We start from the raw sequence: 26,861 nt of genomic DNA, 5'->3' as shown, positions 1-26,861 counted from the left end.
TGCCTAGAATGAAAAATTAAATAAAAAATAAATAAAAATAGGAAAAAAAATATCTTGGCATTGTCCTGACTCCTCCTCCTTTCACATCCCATTTCAAATCTGTCAGCAAATCCTATCCACTCTATTTCAAAATATATCCATTTTCTGACGATTCTCTCCATGCTGACCTCTACTCCCTTGGGTCAAGCTACAGTCATCTCCTATGGGGGAATAGGGAGGAATATTACAGCTATTTCCTAATCAGTCTTCCTGCTAGTATCCTTGCCTTCCTATATGGTCTATTATTAAGTCAAAGGCCAGAGCGAGCTTAAAAAATGTAAGCTATAGCATTATCATTCTCAGAACACTCCAGCCACTTCCATCTCTCTCTAAGTGAAATCCAGTGTTTACTATATCAACCAGGCCTACCATAGTCCCCCTGCTCTCTCCAATCCAGCCACCCTGGTCCCTGGTGTCCTTGCTTTCTTCAGACATACCAGCCAAGATGCTCACACTTCAGAGGCTTTCTATTTGCTATTGCCTCTCCCTAGAAAACTCTTCTCCTAGACATGTGCATGGCTTGCTTCCTTACTTCCTTCAGGTCTCTACTCAGACGACTTTCTCCAAGAGGCCTTCCCAAACCACCTCTTATAAAGTAGCACTCTATTCCTTGCTATCCCCTTCTTCGGTTTGATTTTTTTTCCCTGATGCTCATCAGTACCTGTTGTATATTCACTTCCATGTTTTTTTGTGTTTTGTTTTTCAGCTACACCATGCAGCATGTTGGATTTTAGTCCCCTGACCAGGGATCGAACCCACATCCCTTGCATTGGAAGAGCAGAATCTTAACCACTGGACCACCAGGGAAGTCCCTCACCTTTGTGTTTATTGCCTGCCTCCTATTAGGATGTGAATTCTCTGACAATAGGGAGTGTATGTTTTTGTTCACTATTGTCTCCCAGTATCAAGTATAACACCTGAAAGTGAAAGGGAAGTCACTCAGTCGTGTCCGACTCTTTGCGATCCCATGGACTATAGCCCACCAGGCTTCTCCATTCATGGGATTTTCCAGGCAAGAGTACTGGAGTGGGTTGCCTTTTCCTTCTCCAGGGGATCTTCCCGACCCAGGGATCGAACCCCCGTCTCCCACATTTGCAAGCAGATGCTTTACCCTCTGAGCCACCAGGGAAGCATGGTGAAGCATTGTTGTAAATGCTGGTTCAATATTTGTTGAATCCACAGTGGCAAAGAAATGGTTTCCTTCATGAAGATAATCATTGTAAGAGCCAGACAATAAACCACAAAAGAATAAACATATATAATTACAAGTTGTGATAGTGCTGTGAGGAAGCTAACAGGTACAGTGATGGAGAAACCACTTTAAATAGGCTGGTCAAAAGGGATCTTGGGAAAGAAATGATGTTTAGGATTAGAAGAATGAGATAGGGCCAGCCCTGCCAAGGGAGGAGAAGACCATTCCAGAAGGAAAAAAAAAAAAAAAAAACAACACACATTCAAAGACCTTGAAGCAGAAATGAGTTTGACATCTTCAAAGTACTGAAAGGGGACCCAGAATAAAGGAAAAAATGACAAGAGTTGATGTTGAAGAGGATCTGATAGACTATGGTGAAGTTTAGATTCTATTCACCTTTCTAAGGCAAGATTTGTTATAGTAGCAAGTTGAGAGGCATAGGTGTCCAGAGATGGAGTATGGATTTCTGGCCCATTTCCTTAAGTTTCTTAGTTAGGAGTGAGGTGGCCTTCACAAGGAGAGCGCGGACTGGTCCTCCGACAACGGAGCTGCCAAGATGCCATTTCCCATGCAGGCAGCAGCAGCATCCTCTCTCTGTGGTCCCCGGCTGCTCCAGCTGTTCTCTTCGGGCCCTCTGTAATTATGTAGGCAGTTTCTTCTCCCGCCGCAGCAACGTATCGCATGACGTTTTCAGTCCAGGGGGCCTGGTCCCGACTGTCTCGTCTACATCCTCTTGGCTGACCCCTAGGCCATTGCTTATGCTGTTTCCCTGCAAAGAAATACTGGCCTCACCCACATCTCCAAAACCCAGCTCTAGTCCTGAGACAACCAGGAGATCTGACTTATAGGCCTGGCTCATCACTTCACATTTACTAGCTCAGAAGCCTGAATAAATGCCCCCTCCTACTGCCGTCTCCCCAGATACCTAATCTCCCTCCAGAGATTAGATATCCTGGATAGATAGACTTTGCAGATTGGTCTAAATGAAAGATCTTGGCATGGGGAGAGTATAGTCCACTGTCTGGGCCCATCCTAAATGCCATCACAGGGATTTTTATAAAAGAACAGTAGAGGGGGAAAAAACACAGACTAAAAGGGGGAAGGCAGTGTAACTGTGGAAACAAAGATGGGAATGATGCAGCCACAAGCCCAGGGATGCCAGCTGCCGCCGGAAGCTGGAAGAGGCAAGAAATGGATCCTCCCCTAGAACCTCTGGAGAGGGTGGCCATGTGATGTCTGGTTTCAGCCTAGTGATTCTGACTTCAGATATCTGGGCTTCCAGAACTGTGAGAGAACAAAATTGTGTTGCTCAAAGCCACCAAGTTTATGGTAATTTGTTACAACAGCCACAGGAAACTAACACAATTATGCTGCTCTTTCTCTTGGCATCTTGTCCCTTTGGGAGGTCACAGCACCTTGCTGTCGGCTTTCCTGGTGAATTGCTAGATAATTCCTATTCTTACCCTTCTTGAGGCAATGCCCACTCACATTTGTTGCATCCTAATTTCACAGTTTTATGCATGGATGTTCTCTCTCTTGCAGTCTTCATCTGAAAGCCCCATGTCCTAGCTAGTCAGACTCCAGGTAAATATCTTTATGATGTGGGTGGCAGAATCCAGGATAGATTGTGCTCAGCAGGTCTAGAGGCTAGTTCAGTCATCCATAGGGTGTGGACTAGTAGGTGGTTTGAGCTAGTTGGATTTTTTTTTTTTAATTTTGATAATACTGGGCACCTGAATTGTGATGACTAGAGGCAGATAACAAAGGCTGCAGGCTTTATTGTACCCAGGGACTTGATGACCTGAAAGGAAAGGGAAGAACTAGCAAAACATAATAACTGAATGGCTCCAGGGGGTAAATAAAATAGAAACACAAGGTTTTAAACCTGAATCACTGGGAAGATAAATAGTAGTACTATTTACAGAAAGGGAAATATCAGGATGCAACGAGAGTTGGGGAGAGAAAATTATAAATTTTTTATCTGAAATGTTGAGTCTTAGGTAAGTGGGAATGGCCACTTGAAAGGTCATCTCCTATGAGAGGGTTCCTCCTCACCTTTGGTGCTTTCAGAATCCTCTTAATTAATTAATGCCTACAATTCACGCCTTAATTGTAGCCCTGATGACCCTAAAGCATGATTACTGGCTTTTCTGTCTCCATAATGGGCTTCTCAGGTGGCTCAGTGGTAAAGAATCCGCCCACCAATGCAGGAGACATAAGTTTGATCCCTGGGTCAGGAAGATCCTTTGAAGATGGAAATGGCAACCCACTCCAGTGTTCTTGCCTGGGAAATTCCATGGACAGAGGAGCCTGGTGGAGGCTACAGTCTGTGGGGTCACAAAAGAGTTGGACACAACTTAGCAACTCAACAACAATTGTCTCCCTAACAGCCTGTGAATTCCTTAGGGGAAGAATCGTGTCTTCTTTTATCTCCAGCACCAAACACACTGTCCAGCACCTACTAGATGCTCAATAAATAAATTTTCAATGAATTAACAAATGAGATGATCCCCAGACAAGATGTTCAGGCTTCAGCCAAAGTCTTGGAGTTTATAGCCCACTTTCATCGGTAAACAGTGAAGCCATGAAAAATAGCACAGTTGAAACAGATGACAGCTTGTCATCAGTTGGGTTCTATAACAACAGGAGGTAGCTCTAGCTAAGTAGATTTGTAAACTTTGACCCAATATTCAGGTGTCAGGGATCACAATAATCAAATAAGGAAGAAGACAGGAGTCTGAGACATTATCATCCATCCAGAGCTTTCACGAAACTAAAAGTAATTTTTCACTAGCCAGGCAGGTCAAGGTTCAGTCACCCTTATCCCTGTTGTCATGCAATCTTATAATAAGCTGCAGTCAGAGGCATAAAGATATTCTTTATGTGATGTGCCTGACTTCTGGAGACTGGTAATTATATTTTATGCCATATCAAAGATCTAGTCAGGGCAGGAAGCTCTACAGGCAGTATACTTTCTTTGTTGGACATTTCTGCTCCTAAAAAGCCACCAAAGGTATGGAGTATTCTCTAAAATGCATTTCAGGCACTACTGGAAAATGCTCTTCCTTAAATTCCCAGCCAGATCCTTTTTGTACCTCCTGCAGATATCCGGATATGGAGGTCAACATCTTCTGAATGCCAAAAGATTCAGACAATAATCCTGGCTGTTTTAGATACTGCTCTTACCTTCATAGCCTGAATCTATCATTGAATTTCCCTGGGCATTTTATGATATATTGATTGAACCTAATTAAGTCAAAAACTTGCTTACTATTATCTGCCTTCACAGCCTCTGCACAGAGCTATTCAATTCAAACAACATTTACTAAGCTACTAATAAGTACAAAGCTCTGGGCTGGACACAAAGATAAATAAGACACAGTTCCTCTTGTCTGGCAGACCATGGTCTCAGAACAATTAGGGTTTGTATGCATATACTCTGGGATTCCCTGGTGGCTCAGACGGTAAAGTGTCTGCCTGCAATGCAGGAAACCCGGGTTTGATCCTTGGGTCAGGAAGATCCCCTGGAGAAGGAAATGGCAATCCACTCCAGTACTCTTGCCTGGAAAATTCCATGGATGGAGCCTGGTGGGCTACAGTCCATGGGGTCGCAAAGAGTCGGACATGACTGAGTGACTTCACTTTATGCATATACTCTAACCCAGGAAAATTAAGATAAATACTGCAAAAGCAAGGTAAAGAGGGATCAACCTTTTTTCACAAAGTTTACCTTCAGTTACTGGGTTGAAATGGTAATGATCTGAATTATTTGTTGGAAATAGTAATGACCCTGCCCATAGATTTGTATGCACTTGTTCCTGAAACAGGATAACGAATACTGACTCATGTGGTATTATGTACCTCACTCACTTTCTTCACGATTAACCCAGACACATTCTTCTGGTAACCACCTCCATTGCTCCTCTGGTTCCAGAGCCCGTGTTTAGACAGACACAAGAAGATGTGGGATTATGTCCTAGAAAAATGCAGTAACATTTTTAGGATGACCTTGGAGAGCTTTGTTTCTTTATTTTGTTTTTAATAATTGTATTTATTTGTTTTTCTTTGGCTGTGTTGGCAAAATGGATGTTTGAGGAGGCCTTACAAATAGCTGAGAAAAGAGGAGAAGCTAAAAGCAAACGAGAAAAGGAAAGATATACCCACCTGAATGCAGAGTTCCAAAGAATAGCAAGGAGAGATAAGAAAGCCTTCCTCAGCAATCAATGCCAAGAAATAGAGGAAAACAATAGAATGGGAAAGACTAGGGAAAATTAGAGATGCCAAGGGAATATTTCATGCAAAGATGGGCTCAATAAAGGATAGAAATGGTATGGACCTAACAGAAGCATAGATAACCATGATGATGCGGTCGTTCACCTAAAGCCAGACATCCTGGAATGTGAAGTCAAGTGGGCCTTAGGAAGCATCACTATGAACAAAGCTAGTAGAGGTGATGGAATTCCAGCTGAGTTTTTTCAAATCATAAAAGATGATGCTGTGAAAGTGCTGTACTCAGTATGCCAGCAAATTTGAAAAACTCAGCAGTGGCCACAAGACTGGAAAAGGTCAGTTTACATTCCAATCCCAAAGAAAGGCAATGCCAAAGAATGTTTAAACTATCGCACAATTGCACTCATCTCACACGCTAGAAAAGTAATGCTCAAAATTCTCCAAGCAAGGCTTCAACAGTATGTGAACTGAGAACTTCCAGATGTTCAAGCTGGATTTAGAAAAGGCAGGGGAACCAGAGATCAAATCGCCAATGTTTGCTGGTTCATCAAAAAAGCAAGAGAGTTCCAGAAAAACATCTACTTCTGCTTTATTGACTATGCCAAAGCCTTGAACTATGTAGATCACAACAAACTGTGGAAAATTCTTGAAGAGATGGGAATACCAGACCACCTTACCTTCCTCCTGAGAAATCTGTATGCAGGTCAAGAAGCAACATTTAGAACCAGACATGGAACAATGGATTGGTTCCAAATTGGGAAAGGAGTATGTCAATCCTGTATATTGTCACCCTACTTTTAAAACTTATATGCAGAGTACATCATGTGAAATGTCGGGCTAGATGAAGCACAAGCTGGAATAAAGATTGTCAGGAAAAATATCAATAACCTCAGATATGCAGATGATACCATCCTTATGATAGAAAGAGAAGAGGAACTGAAGAGTCTCTTGATGAAAGTGACAGAGGAGTGAAAAGGCTAAGATTATGGCATCCAGTCCCATCACTTCATGGCAAATACATGGAAAAACAACGGAAACAGTGACAGACTTTATTTTGGGGGGCTCCAAAATCACCGTGGGCAGTGATTGCAGCCATGAAATTAAAAGACGATTGCTCCTTGGAAGAAAAGCCATGACCTAGACAGCGTATTAAAAAGTAGAAATATTAGTTTGCTGACAAAGGTCTGTCTAGTGAAAGCTATGGTTTTTCCAGTAGTCATGTATGGACATGAGAGTTGGACTACAAAGAAAGCTGAGTGCCGAAGAATTGATGCTTTTGAACTGTGGTGTTGGAGAAGACTCTTGAGAGTCCCTTGGACTGCAAGGAGATCCAACCAGTCCATCCTAAAGGAAAGCAGTCCTGAATATTCATTGGAAGGACTGATGCTGAAGCTGAAGCTCCAATTTCTTTGGCCACCTGATGTGAAGAACTGACTCATTTGAACAGACCCTGATGCTGGAAAAGATTGAGGGCAGGAGGAGAAGGGGATGACAGAGGATGAGATGGTTGGATGGCATCACCGATTCAATGGACATGAGTCTGAGTAAACTCCGGGAGTAGGTGATGGACAGGGAGGCCTGGCGTGCTGCGGTCCATGGGGTTGCAAAGAGTCAGGCACGACTGAGCAACTGAACTGACTGACTGTGCTGGATCTTCATTGCTGCACAGGCTCTTCTTTAGTTGCAGTGAGTGCCGACTGCTCTATAGTTACCATGTTCCGGTTTCTCACTGTGGTGGCTTCTCTTGTTGCAAAGCATGGGCTCTAGTCTCGCAGGCTTCAGTAGTTGTGGATCCTGGACTCTAGAGCACAGGCTAAATAGTTGTGGCATCAGGCTCAGTCGCTCTGCCGCATATGGGATCTTCCCAGATCAGGGATCAAACCCATGTCCCCTGCATTGGCAGGCAGATTCTTTACCACTAAGCCACTGAGGAAGCCCTGTTTCTTTATTTTTATTTAATTTTTGGAAATGATCATACACCCATGAAATCAATTTTAAATCTCTGAGGGGAAATGGATGTTTTTTGTTTTGCTCTTGACATCTTAAAACTATTCCTAGCTTTTTAAAGTTATTGCTTATTTTTTTATTTTTTTCAAATTGGAGTATCTTTGCTTTACAATGTTGCATTAGTTTCTGCTGTATGACAATGTGAATCTGCTATATGTATACATATATTCCCTCCCTCCTGAGCCTCCCTTCTATTCCCCAGCTTTCTTTCTTTAGTTGCAGAATCCTTTTATCACATTCTCATTACTTGATTCCCAGTTCTGGTGGCTCAGCGCCATGTTACCCAGAAACATTTGAGAGCTAAGTTTCAACAGTTGTGTGTGGACTCTCCTCTCTGTGGGACTCTCCTGGTATCTTAGCAAAGGCTATTGATGCTGAGATAACATCCTTCACAATTCTTTCCCACTCCTTCCTTCTGAGAACAGCTAACATTCTGACATGTCTCCACCACTGCCAAAATTTCAAGACAGGCACTCAAGAAGTGGATGAATCCAAATCTTCAAGCAGACAGTGCTGTACCCTAAATTCTGATAGAAAATAATGTTTGTGAAAACCTATAGCTATGTCTCTGGAATATTATTTTACATAAAACTTCAAGATAAGTGGTGTTTGCTTACGTGTGTGTGTGTCCATATAGATAGACAATCTGTGTGTCAACTTCCTAGTTACTTTCAAAAACTATAATTAGAGCAACCTTTGCATCAAGGCTGTATATTGTCACCCTGCTTATTTAACTTATATGCAGAGTACATCATGAGAAATGCTGGGCTGGAAGAAACACAAGCTGGAATCAAGATTGCCAGGAGAAATATCAATAACCTCAGATATGCAGATGACACCACCCTTATGGCAGAAAGTGAAGAGGAACTCAAAAGCCTCTTGATGAAAGTGAAAGAGGAGGGTGAAAAAGTTGGCTTAAAGCTCAACATTCAGAAAACGAAGATCATGGCATCCGGTCCCATCACTTCATGGGAAATAGATGGGGAAACAGTGGAAACAGTGTCAGATTTTATTTTGGGGGCTCCAAAATCACTGCAGATGGTAACTGCAGCCATGAAATTGAAAGACGCTTACTCCTTGGAAGGAAAGTTATGACCAACCTAGATAGCATATTCAAAAGCAGAGACATTACTTTGCCAACAAAGCTTCATCTAGTCAAGGCTATGGTTTTTCCAGTGGTCATGTATGGATGTGAGAGTTGGACTGTGAAGAAGGCTGAGCGCCGAAGAATTGATGCTTTTGAACTGTGGTGTTGGAGAAGACTCTTGAGAGTCCCTTGGACTGCAAGGAGATCCAACCAGTCCATTCTGAAGGAGATCAGCCCTGGGATTTTTTTGGAAGGAATGATGCTAAAGCTGGAACTCCAGTACTTTGGCCACCTCATGCGAAGAGTTGACTCATTGGAAAAGACTCTGATGCTGGGAGGGATTGGGGGCAGGAGGAGAAGGGGACGACAGAGAATGAGATGACTGGATGGCATCACTGACTCGATGGACATGAGTCTGAGAGAACTCCGGGAGTTGGTGATAGACAGGGAGGCCTGGCGTGCTGCGATTCATGGGGTCGCAAAGAGTCGGACATGACTGAGCGACTGAACTGAACTGATGACTAGGCAGTAAGTGAATTGATTGCATCTCACAGACTTCTAGACTTCAAATGTATGGGTGGTTAATTTAGGAAGAAATTACCATGCTTTTCCTATACATATATCTTTAACAAGTCACTTAACCTAAATCTTAGTCACCTTTTTACAAAATGAGAATGGTGATATCTGACCTTCTGAACTTTCAAAGTGGTTATAAGGAACAGATAGAACCATATTGGTTAAGACCACCTTCTATAAAACAAAGGGATTGTGATGATAATGATTCAAAAGTGTCTTCGAGACCTTTGGGTTCTTTGCTCTCTGTAGACCACTTGGCAACCTAGGTATTGTGGGCATTAAAGGTGGACTTCTTTCCATTAAAATTACTTATAATCTTGAACCCCAAACATCTAAGACTAGAAGGTATTCGACTCAGAAAATCCAGAATCTTGTGTGCTGTGCTTAGTTACTCAGTTATGTCCAACTCTTTGTGACCTCATGGACTGCAGCCCACCAGGCTCCTCTGTCCATGGGCATTCTCCAGGCAAGAATACTGGAGTGGGTTGCCATGCCCTCCTCCAGGGGATCTTCCCAACCCAGGGATCGAACCCAGGTCTCCTGCATTGCAGGTGAATTCTTTATCATCTGAGCCACCCTGTCAATTGTTTAGTATTGTGTGTGATTAAATATTCCTCTGTGCCAGGCACAGCAATAGACCTTGGAGATGCTAAGACAAAGAATTCTGAATTTCTGCCTATAAAGGGCTTGGAATATAAATGAAAGCAACAAATAAATGCAATAAAATTGTATGGGTGATGTATAGAAGCTTGTATGGAAAAGAAATAGCACTCAGAAGGGAGTGGTTGAGTCTAGCATTGGTTGGGGGTGGGAGGGTGACAAACTCTGCTGACTGCCTACCTAACAATCACTCTTTCCCCTTCCCCAGCTCTGCTACCCACTGGACAGACTTGAAGGTCAAATATTCCCTTTCTCACCCTCCCAAAGCAACGAAGCATACATGTGACACAGATGTGTTCAGTGAGATACAAGGATAAATTTACTAGAATTGCTTTCTTAATAAAAGCTTTCATGAAAGATTGTATTTTTCAAACATGGCCACAACAAATGGTATCGATGAACTCATTTACAAAGAACAATAGAGATACAGATGTAGAAGACAAATATGTGGACATCAATGGCAGAAAAGGGTTGGGATTAATTAGGAGATTGGGATTGACATAAATACACTACTATGTATAAAATAGAACTATTGAGAACCTACTGTAGAGCACAGGGAACTCTAATCAATGCCCTCTGATGATCAAAATGGGAAGGAAATCCAAGAAAGAGGGGATATATGTACATGTGTGGCTGATTCACTTTACAGCAGAAACTAACACAACATTGTACAGCAATTATACTAAAAAAAATAATAAAGGTGGCCACAACAATGGCTCTCAGTGCTATGCTCTTCTTACAATGTGATCTTAAAGCATCTCCCACTAAGAGATAGGGTCAAGGTCCCGTTCCCCTGATCCTGGAGTGAGCACTGACTGTCTTAGACAACAGAGTGCAGCAGAAGTGGCACTGTGACATTTGAGGCTAGATCATAACATTGCCACGTGTTTCCATCTTGCTCTGTTGGGATATTTGCTTCTGGAAGCCAGCCACCATGTTGCAAGGAAGCCCAAACTGCCGGGAGACCACAGGGAGAGACCATGTTGCGATGTTCTGGACAATATAGCAGAGTCCTAGCCCACAGTTGGCACCGACTACAAGATGTGTGTGAGGACATCTCTCAGTGACTGTAGCCCCTTCCAAGGAATTGGCCTTCATCCTAGCTGAGACCCAAGATGTGGTGGGACAGAAACCATCTTTCCCCACTGTGCTCTGAACAAATCCCTACAGAATCTACAAGCAAAATAAAATGGTTCTTTAGGGATAACTAGATAACTAATGAGAACCAGCTGTATATCACAGGGAACTCTACACAGTGCTCTGTAGTGACTTAAATGGGAAGGAAACCCCAACAAGAAGGGATGTATGTATACATATAACTGATTCACTTCGCTGGACAGCAAAAACTAACCACAACGTGGTAAAGCAACTATCCTCCAATAAGACATTGTTTTAAATAAAGTAATTCCTTTTATGTTACTTAGCTTTGGGGTGATTCGTTCACATCTGGAGTGTGGATATAGCTGGCCTGACCCCTTCTTTCTTCTTCCAACCTTGATTCTAGGAGCTGAGCAGAGTGGGAGCAGCAGAAATCTTACAACCACGTGGTGAAAGCACGATCTTGGCCTTGACACTGTTGAGCTGCTGAACCAACACCCACAACTATCTATCTGCAAACCTCTTGAAATGGGGGAAAAATAACACACTCTTGTTTGTCTGTGCTGCTATATGCCAGATTATCTGTTACTTACAGTCAGCCTGGTAAGATCTGGTGGATTCTGGGGGGGATAAAATTTGATTTTAAAATATCAGTGACTGTCTAATCAGAAAGTGGAGGTAGCAATTGTAATCTACTCTTCTGAGAAATCTGACTCTGAAGAAAACAAGAACATGAAGTGGTAGCTGGGCTGAGGGTGGGGGATCCTATGGGAAAATGTTATAATCCATGAGGCACTATCTAGCAAAGGCTGAGAGATTAAACACTGGAAAGAGGATGACCTCAGCAATTCTTGGCACAGCTCAATCTTCCTTTGGTTCTCGCTGTCTTCAGCCAGTCTCCCATCCAAGTACTAACCAGGCCCGACCCTGCTTAGCTTCCAACATCAGACAAGATCGGGCACGTTCAGGGTGGTGTGGCCATAGACCAGCCAGTCTCAGAGACTCCCTTGGAATTGTTAAAAACAGGGCCAGGACTTCCCTGGTGGTACAATAGATAAGAATCTGCCTGCCAATGCAGGGGACATGGGTTTGATCCCTGGTCCAGGAAGATCCCATGTGCCACAGAGCAGCTAAGCCCATGTGCCCCAACTACTGAGGCCGTGCACCCCAAAGCCTGTGCTCCATAGCCAGAGAAACCACTGCAACTAGAAAGTATCCCTGTTCACCAGAGGCAGAGAAAGCCCACATGAAGGAACGAAAGGCACGAGGCTCCAGCACAGCCAAAAATAAATAAATAAAATTATTAAAAAAAAAACAAAAAAACAGGGCCAGCTTCCAGGGCATGCAACCTATACAGCTGCCCAGAGTTTTGTGCTGAGAAGGACCTCTCGTGTGATGTAATGCTCTACTCTCTCTGTCTTGAATGTCTTGATTTTTGAATAAGGGCCCCATGTTGTCATCTTGCAGAGTCCTGCAAACCACATAGACAGTCCTGCCTAAAAGTTTCTTGCTCCAACTACCCACATATGTGAGGTGCTAAGAAACAACTTGGACTTTTATTACTAATGGATTTTTGTCTTAAGGGAACTACACTCCTCTAGTTTTAAATAATGTGGCACAGGGTGACATATAGATAGATCCCCAGATGGCCATCAAGAAAGTAGCCTCTAAAAAAAAAAAAAAGAAAGAAAGTGGCCTTTTCCATCTGGGAAATTTTCCAGTTCCCACGAGTCATGGGCCAGATGACCACAAGAGAGGTGAGACTCTTGTACCTCCATATTCAGACCATTCATTCGAGCCCAAGAATCTCCTGCCCAACACCTGCATCACAGAGTCAAACGTGCAAGCAGACCTGTGAATTAACTCCTCAAGAACTACACCCCATTATGCCCAGATAATTGGGCAGTGGCCCATGGCTGACTAATACCTTCTATATGATCAGCTGAAATATTCCTCTCACAGTAATTATGAATTCTCTGGTCCATCCAGCCCATGACTACAACTGCGCCCACAGGATGCGCTCCTGGTCAGTCTCTGGGACACACTTCATGGGGCAAAGGCATGGTATGAAGTCTTTGAAAAAGAATGCAGCTGATTAAAGGGGATTCTATATGGATGCAATGACCTTGGTTGCCATACTCATTATATTTTATCTCTCTAGCTGCTCAGAAGACCTCAGGATGTCTCTCTGAGGACGTGGAGAGCTAAAAATAGTTAAGCAAGTGATCTGATCCGTCCACTCTTACTGATGTAGATGAACAAAACGCTGTTCTCTTTTTCCTTTCTATGTTTAAGATTACCAGAAGCTAGGACTTCACCCATTGCTCCCCAGAGACACCCCTAAGGTGGGGCAAAGGGGACAACAGAGTGTTTTGCGAAGCTGTCATTTACGAGCTGTCAGGTGTATTAGAAAGCAGAGGCATCATTTTGCCAACAGAGGTCCATATGGTCAAAGCTATGGTTTTTCCAGTAGGCATATACGGATTTGAGAGTTGGACCGTAAAGAATGTTGACTGCCAAACAATCGATGCTTTCAAACTGTGGTGCTGGAGATGACTCTTGAGAGTCCCTGGACAGTAAGGAGATCAAACCAGTCAATCCTAAAAGAAACAACCTGAATATTCATTGGAAGGTATGCTGCTGAAGCTCAAGGTCTAATACTTTGGACAAGAGTGCAAAGAGCTGACTCATTAGAAAAGATCCTGATGCTAGGAAAGATTGAGGACAAGAGGAGAAGGGGACGACAGAGAAGAGATGGTTGGATGGCATCACTGATTCAAAGGACATGAGTTTGAACAAAGTCCAGGAGATAGTAAAGGACAGGGAAGCCTGGTGTGCTACAGTCCATGGGGTCGCAAAGAGTCAGACATGACTGAGCGATTAAACAAGGCATGTGCCATAACTGTGGATCAGGAATCCCAGATGCAGAGCTTATTCCTATTCTAGATAAAGGCACGGTGATCAGGTCTCCAGCCAGCTGGGCTGAGCTTTAGTCCTACCCAGAATGGAAACCAAGCAAGGGGGTGGGAGGTCTGCTGGGGGGGTGGCCCACAGACGGTAAGTGTTTGATTAGAACCAGGGCCTGCATATCCATGAGGGTGTCTATGGCCCCATTTTCCAGAAAGAAAGCAGCAGACTCTTCCCAAGCTCCCTCATCCTCCCCACCAGTGGGCAGAGAGCCGCTGACATATACCACCTGGCCTGACTCTAACTGGCTCAGGGAAGCAGATGGTCATCTCTAGCAGATGGGGGTGAGTGTGCCTGAGATGAGGGCGGTGAAAGCAGGAACTTCCCTCCTCTCCCCTTCCTTCTCCCTGTGCTAAGGGAAAAGGCTGAGATGAATTTATGACTCCACAGCCCCTTATGCCAGAGAAGGCAATGGCAACCCACTCCAGTACTCTTGGAAAATCCCATGGACGCCTGGAAAATCCCACGGACAGAGGAACCTGGTAGGCTGCAGTCCATGGGGTCGTGAAGAGTCAGACACGACTGAGCGACTTCACTTTCACGAATTGGAGAAGGAAATGACAACCCACTCCAGAGTTCTTGCCGGGAGAATCCCAGGGACAGAGGAGCCTGGTGGGCTGCCGTCTATGGGGTCGCACAGAGTCAGACACGACTGAAGCGACTTAGCAGCAGCAGCAGCAGCAGCAGCAGCCCCTTATGCAGGGCTCAGCAACCATTTAAAAAAATAAATTTAAACACTTGTTTTTAATAACAAACACTGGCAAAAAGGCAGAAAACAAAAAAAGCACCTCTATTCACTCAGAGGTGCTGTGTTTAGACACTCAGTTGTGTCCGACTCTTTGAGAACCCCACAGACTACAGCCCAACAGGCTCCTCTGTCCATGGAATTTCCCAAGCAAGAATATTGGGGTGGTTTGCCACTCCTTTCTCCAGGGGATCTTCCCCACCCAGGGATCAAACCCGAGTCTTCTGCATTGCATGCAGATTCTTTACCATCTAAGCCACCACGGAAGAGGAAAAGCTGGTAAAAACCGTGGGTGGTTGATAAATGTCTTTAAGACTCATTTCTGTGCCCACAATAGAGAGCGCCGTGGTGCAATGCTTGCGTATCATAGCAGCTTGAAATCACTTCACCCCGAATATCTTGACAAGGCATATGACATCCTTTTTTAAATCTTCTTTTTCTTCTCTCACCCACTGTCCCACACTCAACAGCTCACTTCTCAATTCTCAAAACCCTTCAGAAAATATCCTCCTCGCCCTAGCCAATATGCCTTTCCTCTTAATACTCATCACAAAAGCCCAAAGGAATTCATCTGGTAAGACAGGCCCTTCCATAGAGTTTGAGGAAGAGAAAAGAAACCTCTCAGGCAGTTAGAATTCTCCATTTCAAGTGGAGAAAGGGGAAAGTCAAGCTCATGTTCTGGTAATCGTTGTCTTATATGTGCATTTTTTTTAAAAAGAATGCTTTTCTACATCAATCAATATTCTGTGTTGTAATTTTGCCTGGCTTCATTGTATTCCATTGTACAGAGAAACTATAATTTCTTTAACCAAGCCATTATTTTTTGCAACTTTCACATAAGGTCTATAATAAACTTGATTGGTTTTTAAATCTTTGCACATATCCCCAGTTACTGACTTAGGGTAAATATCTAAAAGTAGGAATTCAGAGGCATTACTTGGGATATTTTGGGCCACATGTGTCACATAATAGTAGCTTAAATAACATGAGTGTATTTATATCTGGGATAAAATCAGAGTTGGGATGGTGATTCTGCATCGTGACATCCAAGATCCAGATTCTTTCCATCTTGTGGCTCTGCCATCTTTAGATATTGCTCTTGGCCATGTGAGTGAAAGACACACGTGAATGCCAGGCAAGGAAAAGGGGGGACAAGACACTGCACCCCTACACTCCTGCCCTTTTAGGGCTCAATCCTGAGGTTACACACGTCACTTCTGCTCTCATCCCACTGACCAGAACTTACTCGTGTACCCATTCATTGCTGCAGGGGAAGCTGGGAATATGATCTTTATCCTGGGTAACCTGGCTAAGGAGAAGGCAACGGCACCCCACTCCACTACTCGTGCCTGAAAAATCCCATGGGCAGAGGAGCCTGGTAGGCTGCAGTCCATGGGGTCGCTGAGAGTCGGACACGACTGAGCAACTTCACTTTCACTTTTCACTTTTCTGCATTGGAGAAGGAAATGGGCTGAATTCCTTAGAACTTAAAAGGTCTGTTCCTCCCAGGAATTCCAGGTAAACTAAGTTCAGTGTTATCTTTGTTTCTTTAATGTTGCCGGTCACCCAGGACTCCCAGTCCTAACTAAGAGCCTGATCCAGGACCACAAAAACTCCTGCCAGGTCTGGGAGATGTTCACAGTATCTGTTATGCTGAGGTAACAAACCCTTCCAAATTTCAGTGGCTTTTTCACGCTTACAGCCCTGTCTATCTTGGGACTGTTTAGGAGTAGTGGGCTCTACTCCACGCCACTCTTAGCACGAGACCCCATCTAATAGAGCCTCACCATGCGGAACATGGCCAGCCCCTAACACAGCAAATCATGTACTTGCTCACAAAAGCTTTTTCTCAGAATGACATGTGGGGACTTCGCTGGTGGCACAGTGGATAAGAATCCGCCTGCCAATGTAGGGGACACAGGTTTGATCCCTGGTCTGGGAGGACTCCGCCGGCCTCAGAGCATCTAAACCTGGGCGCCACAACTATTGAGGCTGTGCTCTAGAGCCCTCGAGCCACAACTATTGAAGCCCACACGCTCGAGAGCCCAGGCTCCACAAGGAAAGGAGCCACCGTGATGCAGAGCAGCCTCCGCTCGCCTCAACTGGAGAAAGCCCAATCAAAGCAACTCAGGACAGCCAAAAACAAATAAAATAATACATTAAAAAAGTGACATGTGACTTCCACTCAGATCATATTAACCAAAGAAAGTCATATGGCTAGACTTCATTTCAAGGGGGAGGAGAAGTGAAATTCTACCAGGATCCGTGAAGGAGGAGAACCAGAAACATTGGAGAATAGCACTAATGACGATCAGACTCTTATTCCCCGGGATGTAGGGGATGGGGAATGCACTTCAGGTTTTAGGAATCTTCAGAGTCATCTTGATTGGTTTTCTAAGGGTTTTTAGGTTTGTTTTCCATTGTCCTTATGAACCTGCAGTCTCCTTAAGATACAATCTGGTCTCATTTGCTTTCGATCCCCAACACCTGGCACATCTCCTGGAAATTACTCAGCAAATATTAATTGAATGAGGGATGAGAGGGGGAATTGCTCTTATATAAAAAGTACTGGAGGATGGAGAGCATAGGAACAGAATGCTAAGAAGGGTGACTGCCTGCTTGGGGCATTTCAATTCACCGCATGAAAGGAGCCAGAAATAACAAGTTTATATAACTAGGAGGCATGAGTGAAATGGTGGACAGCTAGCTAGGATGGAAGGATATTGACCCACTATTCTCGTCATCACACACTCAGACTCATATCACCTTGACTCACACACACTCTCAGTGCGCCTGAGTTCACATGTGTATCAGTTTAAATTCCAATTACCTCATAATGCTACGGGGACACATAAACACGCACATACATACACCCAGCACTAGCTGATTATAAACGTCTTGTTCGTTTTTTTAAAGGCTTGGTAATGATTACCATCACCTTGAAAAAAGAATTTTAAAAGCCCAAAAAGTTTCTATGATTTAATTTATCATAGGCAAGAGGACAAGATTGATTTATTCTTTACGTTTTATCTCACTAATCTTTTACACTAAACAAGCAATACATGTTGTGTCAGTCAAGTGATCGTTTTGTTGTAAACTGCCAAATCAATTTAGGGTAACTTAAAAACCAAAGACAAAACAAATAGAAGAAGCTGGCTAACCCTAAAATCAAAGAAATTCCTAAATCCTCAAGAAAGATAGAAACCAAGGAAGTTTCAGGTCTCTCTTTTAACACGGCCAACAGGAAATTTGACTCTAAAAACCATATTTTCCTATATTATCCATATTAAGCTTTAGATTCCAGGAAAGTATCAGATTGGCTAACTTTAGGTGATATCTGCTTTTCTGTTGGTGGGATAGAAGGTGGTAAACAGAATCACACGGACGGAAAGCAGGGTAGTTAATAGAATGAACACCAATTAGGACAAAAGTAATAGCTATTTATGATATGCGCTTATACTTTTAGAATAAAAATAAATATACAGAAAGAAAATTTCAATCACCTATATCCCCAAGAAGTTTATATTCTGGTATATAGCCTTTCAGACACTTCTCTAGTCATATATTTCTTTTCCTTGCAATATCTGAGTCATACTGTATATCCTGCATTATAATTTGCCTTTTTTTTCACTTAAAATATTGAGTTGGCCAAAAAAGTTCCTTTGAGTTTTTTGTAACATGTCATGGGAAAACCCAAAGGAACTTTTTGACCAACCTAATACCTTGTGAAAACTCTATATAAATAGCAACAAGATCTAAATATAGTTTTTAATTCAGAGTAAGGACAATCAAATGAATTGTAATCAAAGATAGTGACCACTAGACTAATTAATCAATGTTAGAGTAAAAATTTACAGTTATGCTTTCCAGACCTATATTCCTACCCATGAACAACTACTACCAGTACCTCTGGATTCTCATCTCTTTGTCTATGTATCTTCCTACCTACACACATACCTTTCATCATCTGGCTGCTGCTGCTGCTAAGTCGCTTCAGTTGGGTCCGACTCTGTGCAACCCCATAGACGGCAGCCCACCAGGCTCCCCTGTCCCTGGGATTCTCCAGGCAAGAACACTGGAGTGGGTTGCCATTTCCTTCTCCAATGCATGAAAGTGAAAAGTGATAGTGAAGTCGCTCAGTCGTGCCTGACTCTTCGAAACCCATGGACTGCAGCCTTCCAGGCTCCTCTGCCCATGGGATTTTCCAGGCAAGAGTACTGGAGTGGGGTGCCATTGCCTTCTCCCATCATCTGGCTAGCGACCTACTATACCAGTCATGATGGACTAAGTTATGCTCTAGTAACAAACACCCAGGAAATCTCTGTGGCTTAATAAATGTACTTCTTCATCCTACCACATGTCCAATCTAGGTTGGGGAGATTCTGTTCACCTAGGTACCTGGGAACCAGGGTAATAAAATTTCCATTCAACCCAGCAGGGACACCAAATATGGCAAAGTACACCCTAGTTCTCAAAGCCTCACCCAGAAGTGATACATCTTTTTACTTCTGATCATAACTCATTCATCAAAGCAAGTCTCATGGCCAAGCTAACAACTCTAAGGCAGCAATCCTGCCATGTGACCCTGACATGTCTTCAGAAGAATGAAAATATTTGTGAGTGGCAAGTGGCAGAGATGACATTTTGTTTTTTGGAGTTTATAAACAATTTAGTAGTAGAAATTAGGTTTGGAATGGAGAATAGAATCTTTCCCAATTTGCAAATCCTCTAAGAGGATCAAATGATTTAACCGTATTAGTCAGAGTGTGCATCATAAATCATTTCCATTTCTATCTCAAACTGTATTTTTCCCTTGCCCTAATTCCCCTGTTCCTCTATTACCAAATGAACAAGAAAGTAAGGATGTGGACAGCTGGTGTCAGTAACTCGCACAGAAGATGACTTTGTGATATACTATTAAATAAAAAGCCCAGAGTTATTCATTCTAGGTGATCTAAAACAAATTCTGAATAGTTTTGATTATTTAAACTGCTTTAAAAACTATCCCAAGGAACAGAATATTAATATTAGAGCACTATCATCAGTGATTCAGACCAGGAAACTATTATGAAAATACGACCTATAATAGTAGGTAGCTCAGGGACCAGTTTACTTCAAGGGTTGCCTACCAAATATATTAACTGATTAATGTTAAACGTGTTTTTTAAAGAAGTGATATATTATATGGCTTTCCTGGTGGCTCAGTGGTAAAGAACCCATCTGCCAATGCAGGAGACATGGGTTTGATTCCTGGGTTAGGACAATCCCCTGGAGAAGGAAATGGCAATCCATTGCAGTATTCTTGCCTGGGAAATCCAATGGACATAGGAGCCGGGTGGGCTACAGTCCATGTAGTCTGAAAGAGTCAGACACAACTGAGTGACTGAGCTCACATGCAGATATATTAGATAGAATATGGGAAAGCTACATCTTTAGCCATTGTACGATGCAACTAAGATATATCAAACTGTTACATATATTGGTAGATCCCGAAGGGCACGGTCTTGGGGAAGAGAAAGATGGACAAGGCCATCTTAAGAGGGGATCTGAGTCTAGGACAAGTTGGGTACCAAAGTATACAGCCCTCTGAGTTAGGTGACAGCAGACATGGAGGCAAAGGTAGCTGATTGAGTCATACTAGAAACTGTGAGGCAGACAGATTCCAGGGATGACCTCTGATGAGACTAGACCCAAATGCTCGTTTATAACCAGTCTTGTCAACTCACTGGTAAAGAGTGGGAAAAGGGGAGATGATGGGATGACAGTTTGCAGCCCTTGGAAAGGGGAACTGAGCCAGCAGTGGGCACACAGAGGACTCCCTGAGGCCCAGGGCAAGTCTTACTGGGATGTGGGCAGGAAAGGGTAGCAGAGGAGGATGCTTCCTAGAAAAAATTCATGAAGACACTGAAGAACCAAAGCTTGCTGCAGAGGGAAATTCCAAGCTGGTGATTGAGGGCTTGGCTTTCACTTCCTGGTCCCTGCCTTCTGGTCCCTGAGCAGCTTAGGGAGGGTGAAACTGGCCTCTGTCACACACACACTTCTTGCCAGACCTTGGCTACTCTGAGCAGAGAAGTGAGGGTCTCCTAGGTCCTAAAAATGGGGGGGAGGGGGGGACAGGCTGAGGGAAGAGGGATAGATGACACAAAACTGGATTCAGAAAAATGCTGCCAATCCTGCTATGGCCCAGTTAGTCTATCCTTCTTTTAGAGTCCAGAAGGTGTATGTTTGGTGATAAACATTCATGTTTCAATCAAGCCAGCAAGTATTTTTTTCAGTCCAATATAATAAGCAAAATGGTTGAGCTATTTTTTTTAGTGCATCAAATATACTGGAATTTTTTTAAAAAATATATTTTGTAATTATAAAATTAATATCTGAAAATTTCAAATATTTTTGGAAAAGCAGGAAACTATAAAGAAAAGAATTTAAAGTAACCATAAGCTCACTGCCAGGAGATGGCTATTGTTAATGTTTAAAATAGTTCCTTCTCACCTTTCTCTTTGCAATTTTTAACAATCTAGACTTGTAAAAACATTTAAAATTATATGTTATATAGTTTGGACACTATATTTGTCAATTTTAAATAAAATATGAATGTCTTTCTATGTATTGGAAAACTCTAACACTATTTTAATGGCTTTACATCATCTTAGTGGTTCACTAGCACTTATTCATTTTCCTATTGTTAGTCCAACATTTCATTATTATAAGCTACATTGAAAGCATTCATAAATACATTTCAGTATAACTAAAAAACATAAATATGTATTAAATATAAGTATATTCTATTATATATATATATATGTGAGCATATAACTTTGTCCACATTTTGAATTGTTTCTTTAAGATAAATTCTGAGAAGTGAAATCCAAGAGTCAGAAGACAAACATTGAAGTAGTTTTGAAACATGACCCTAAAATTCTCTGATACTTTTTCTAGGGAGGGCTGAGGGTCTATATCCCTTTTTCTTGAATCTCAGCAGGTTTGGGACAACTTCAACCAACAGAGTAAGCAGAACTGATGCTGTGTGGTCTCTGAAATTTGATGGCTGGAGCATTCACACTTGAATCTCTGAGCTGTCATATATACAACATGACTACCCTATGGCTACCATGCTGGGAGGAAGCCAACTCACGTGGAAGCCAAGTGAGGACTTCAGGGGACGTTGCTGGCCTGTGCACCACTAGTTGAGAAACCAAACTTGTGAGTGAGCAAACCTGAAATTTCCAGCCCCTGGCCACTGAGTGACCCCCAGCCTTCAGGTCTTACCAGCTGAAGCCCCCACATGTCATAGAGCAAACAAACCATCTGCTCGAATGACAAACCCACTGTTCGAATTCCTGATTCCCAGAATCTGTGAACTTAATAAAATGATGTTTTAGGCCAAGTTTCTGGGTAATTTTTCAGGTAGCAATAGTAACTGGGTCAAACATTTTCAGGGTCCTTGATTTATCCTGTCAATTTGTTTTCTAGGCAGCTTATGGCAATTTGGCCTCCCACCTAGAGTACATGAGACCTCCCATTGCACTGCACTGATCCACACTGACATATTACAGACTTCATCTCTTGTTTAATCTTTAAAATTTTAACTATGGAAAATGAACATTCACAAAAATGAGGAACCAATGTATGAACGACCATGTACCCATCAGCTAGCACCAATAATTCCCACTCTTACATCATCTCTGCCCCTTCCCACTCCCATTTTTTCTACCAGCAGAGCTGTTATATTTATACATTATTCTTCTTAAATAAAGATATATTTGCTCCTGCAGTCAATGAAGACCAAGATTTGCCAGGAATAGCTTCATTAAACAATAACAATGGAGTAAGAAGATTGCTAAATACATATTAAATACTACATGTTAAATAGTTACAACAAGCAAGGCGCTATTGTATCACATGTAACTACTCATTTACGCCTCTTAGGAATTCTAAGAGGTAGGTCAAATTAATTATCATCATCCCATTTTACAGATGAGGACACAGGAAACTAATCTGTTCAAGTTTGCATAGCTAACTAGGAAGTGGTAGAGACAGAAACGGAACCCAAGCAATTTGGCTCTGAAGCCCAGGCTGATAATCACTCTACTACTTCACCCCTCTTGAGGAAGCCTAAATTTTGTGGTTGGTTATAGCAAATTAGCTTGTATGGCACACTGCACTGATCCTCTAATCCACCATCATCCAAGTTACTAGGAAGATATTTGAAGGTTGAAGATAGATATGGTGCCATTTGATGAGGTGGCTCAAGTAGAAGTATTCCTGGTTTGTGTGGAGCCTTGTAAAGAAAAAAGCCAGGCTAGAAAAAAAGACAACTGTGTTATAGGCTCATGAAGACAGGGTTTCTACTGCATATGAAATAGGTTGTTTTATACTAAAAGGAAAAAATACAACTTCTGGATTAATATGGTAGATATGGTGCCATTTGACAAGATGGCTCAAGTAGAAGTATTCCTGGTTTGTGTGGAGCCTTGTAAAGAAAAAAGCCAGGCTAGAAAAAAAGACAACTGTGTTACAGGCTCATGAAGTCAGGGTTTCTACTGCATATGAATTAGGTCTTTTTATGCTAAAAGGGAAAAATACAACTTCTGGATTAACATGGTAGATATAGTGCCACTTGACAAGATGGCTCAAGTAGAAGTATTCCTGGTTTGTGTGGAGCCTTGTAAAGAAAAAAGCCAGGCTAGAAAAAAAGACAACTGTGTTATAGGCTCATGAAGTCAGGGTTTCTACAGCATACGAATTAGGTCTTTTATGCTAAAAGGAAAAAATACAGCTTCTGGATTAATATGGTAGAATGAAGCTGAATCTTATTGCATTCCTAAGGAAATAATGGGAAAAAGAAGCAAGTCCTCCAAAAACTCATCAGCAGCAATCCAGTGAGGAAAGGAGCCTATTCCACTGCCATAAACCTTGAAATGATTTTCCAGAAAGAACACAGACTCAGGGTCAAGCAGGGCTGCCAACCCCAGTTCCTTGGGTCCCAAGTTACCAAAGCCTACACCTTCTCATCAAAACTCCATATCTGCAGATCTGTGTGATTACCCTTATTTTTTCTGCTTTCTGGATTGCAGGGAATGGAAATGGCTGCTGAGGTAAATTGGATGAAATAGTCAATTGGAATAACCTGGACGGGCAAGCTCCCAGGCTACCCTCTAAACCAGGGGTCCCCAACCTCCAGGGTCTAATGCCTGATGTTCTGAGGTGGAACTGATGTAATAATAATAGAAATAAAGTGCACAAGAATTTAATGCTCTCGAGTACTTCCCTGGCGGCAGAGTGATAAAGAATCAGCCTGCCAATGCCTGGGACACGGATTCGATCCCCGGCTCAGGAAGATTCCACATGCCGTGCGACAACCACTGAGCCCGTGCCCTAGAGCCCAAGCTCCACAACACGAGAAGCCATCACAGTGAGAAGCCTGCGCACTGAAAGGGAAGAGTAGCCCCTACTCCATGCAGCTATAGAAAGCCTGAGCACAGCAACGAAGATCCAGAGCAATCCAAACAAAAAATCATATAAATAAATAAATGTCATGCACTTGCCCCGAACCATCACACATCCACTACCACCCATGGAAAAACTGTCTTCCACAAAACTGGTCCCCAGTGCCAAAAAACTGGGGACCACTGCTCCAAACTGGAGAAGGGATCCAAACCGTGTAGAAATGCAAAATGAGGAATGAACTCAGAGAGAAGCACATAGCCCAGGTTTTCCAAGAGGGCTCCAGCCCCAGTGGAGCCCCCCTACCATGGCCAGAGGGTGCAGAAAAACAGGAAATACACCGAGCCCTCCAATTACCGCACCACACCGAAAACAAACTGGTTTCAGATAAGGTGGGAAGACAGTCACGGAGTCACCCACACATCATCAGAGCAAACTGGGGGGCTGACAGAGCTGCCCTAACTTAAGCAAGATGAAAAGCCTCAGCACTGGTGAGGACGCACCGTGCTGTGGGGCTGGGGGCGGAGTGAGGGTGGAAGGAACCCAGTGGAACAAAAGACAAACACACTGCAGCTGGCGTGAAGATGTAACTCAAGGGAAAGGAAGACGTGACCTTACCAGCGTCTAGGACAAGGCAGACCCAGGCAGCAGGACCTTTGAGAGAGGAGAGAATGGAGGAGAGGAGAACCAGCCAGAATGTGTCCACCTGAGACAGTGCTGAAGACCCGGCTGGGGAGCCTTGAGACCTTATTCCTTCATGAAATTCAAGGAAGTGAGCCAGCTCCAGCTTTAGGATTAACATGGAACCCTTCAAGGGCTTCCCAGGTGGCGCAGTGGTAAAGAATATGCCTGCAATTGCAGGAGACGCAGGAGACTCAGGTTCCATCCCTGGGTCAGGAAGATTGCCTAGGGGAGGAAATGGCAGGCCACTCAAGTATTCTGGCCTGGAAAATCCCATAGACAGAAGAGCCTGGTGGGCTACAGTCCGTGTGGTCACAAAGAGTCGGACACAACTGAGCATGCACGCACGCACACACACACACACACACACACACACACACACACTGAATCCTGCAGAAAGAAGACAGCTATTTGAGTACCTTGATGTATTAGGTACTAAGCTCTTTTCCTGCATTAAATCATTGAATACTTACAGTAACCCTACGAGATTATACTCTTATCATCCCATTTTACAGATAAATAAATTTACCCAGGGGCTGGAGAGGTGGTCTGCATTCAGAATCTACCCTCTTATCCATTATACTCCCTGGGGTCCCCTTTACTCAAAAAAAAAAAAAAATTGAATCTTCCTCTAGAGCTAGAGGAACCCATTAGAACTACTGGACAGACAGAACTAACCACAGCCTGCCTATCCTGAGAGAAGTTAAGAGTTTGATTTTTTTTTTTTTCTTCCCACTCCTATCCTCAGAAACAGGTAAAGAAGGAAAGCATCAGCCACCCACTTGGTTACACTTTTGCTAACAAACCTTATTGTCCATGTAAAAAACCAGGTGAAATTAATGTGATTTCTGTTAAGTGTTAAGAGCTTTCTCTTGGGTAAATGAAAATCCCTTCACCAACGGGTTTGGCTTCCCAGGCTGCAGACTACACCCATACATAAAACACCCACACAGGCACACACAGCTTGCAGCAGTGTTTTAACACAGACATAATTATGACTCACAGATAACCATGGCTGGAGCATAAAGCACTCAACCAGAAGTTACATAAGCATGGATGACATCAATTTTCTACTAGAGCAGTACTAACATTATGCATCGTGGGTTGGAGATTCAATTAACAGAAGGCAGAATAGGCCATTTATTGTAATGAATTCTTGAAACGGGGCGAGGGAGGGGAAACTGTCTTGTAATCACTAGTCCACTGTGGGGAGCGTAATATTTCAGCAATTAACAATAAACTCGGCGATAAGCCCAAATGTTTCTACCAGAGAGGAATTTGGTCTTCAAACCAGTGACTCTGACTCAATATTTCGTGTTCTAGAGTTGATTACCCTTAAATAATTCCCACATGTGAATGATGATGGTTTCTTTTTTATATCTCCCGGAAAGTACCTAAATTATATCAAACTTCTCAAACCAAGAATAGGAGAGAAGGACAAAGCCAGGGTTCTCGGCTCAGAAGCATGAGGGACACAGAAAATACCTACAGCCTGTGGGGCCGCAAAAGCGCTCGACCCAAATGCTGTACCCTCCTCTCTGTTTTATTTGCTCCTTGATCCTTCTCTAAAGTTTTTGGTGTACGAGTGTATGGAAAACTTGTGAGAAGAGGAAGGATAGAAGGAGCTGATTATTGGAGACCTGATTATAAGAAGTTGACTGTATAAAATAGATCATCGGGGACTTCCCTGATGGTCCTGCTGCTGCTGCTAAGTCGCTTCAGTCGTGTCCAACTCTGTGCGACCCCAGAGACGGCAGCCCACCAGGCTCCCCCGTCCCTGGGATTCTCCAGGCAAGAACACTGGAGTGGGTTGCCCTTTACTTCTCCAATGCATGAAAGTGAAAAGTGAAAGTGAAGTTGCTCAGTCCTGTCCGACTCCTAGTGACCCCATGGACTGCAGCCTACCAGGCTCCTCCATCCATGGGATTTTCCAGGCAAGAGTACTGGAGTGGGGTGCCATTGCCTTCTCCCTCCCTGATGGTCCAGTGATTAACAATACACATGTCCACTGAAAGGTGGTGCAAGTTCGATTCCTAGTCAGGGAACTAAGATCCCTGCATGCTGCCTGGTGCAGCAAAAAAAAAAAAAAAATATCATTGGCGTCCCTATCCTCTGTGACCTATTCTCTATAA

At 43.1% G+C, this 26,861-nt stretch overlaps 1 long non-coding RNA gene across 2 annotated transcripts; it reads left to right on the top strand.

Moving 5' to 3' along the window:
* The first annotated feature begins 9,468 nt into the window (after window positions 1–9,468).
* Window positions 9,469–22,018, top strand: LOC133236630 (uncharacterized). Of its 2 annotated transcripts, none has more exons than XR_009732953.1 (3): window positions 9,469–9,682; window positions 11,296–11,492; window positions 21,584–22,018. It is a non-coding gene; the product is annotated as an uncharacterized LOC133236630 (long non-coding RNA). The 2 variants fall into 2 exon arrangements; XR_009732952.1 differs by having other exon boundaries at window positions 9,470–9,682; window positions 21,581–22,017.
* Window positions 22,019–26,861: the final 4,843 nt, after the last annotated feature.

The sequence above is a fragment of the Bos javanicus genome, chromosome 23, assembly GCF_032452875.1.
Source record: "Bos javanicus breed banteng chromosome 23, ARS-OSU_banteng_1.0, whole genome shotgun sequence".
Classification (NCBI taxonomy): Eukaryota; Metazoa; Chordata; class Mammalia; order Artiodactyla; family Bovidae; genus Bos; species Bos javanicus.
This window is presented reverse-complemented; position numbering and strand designations above follow the sequence as displayed.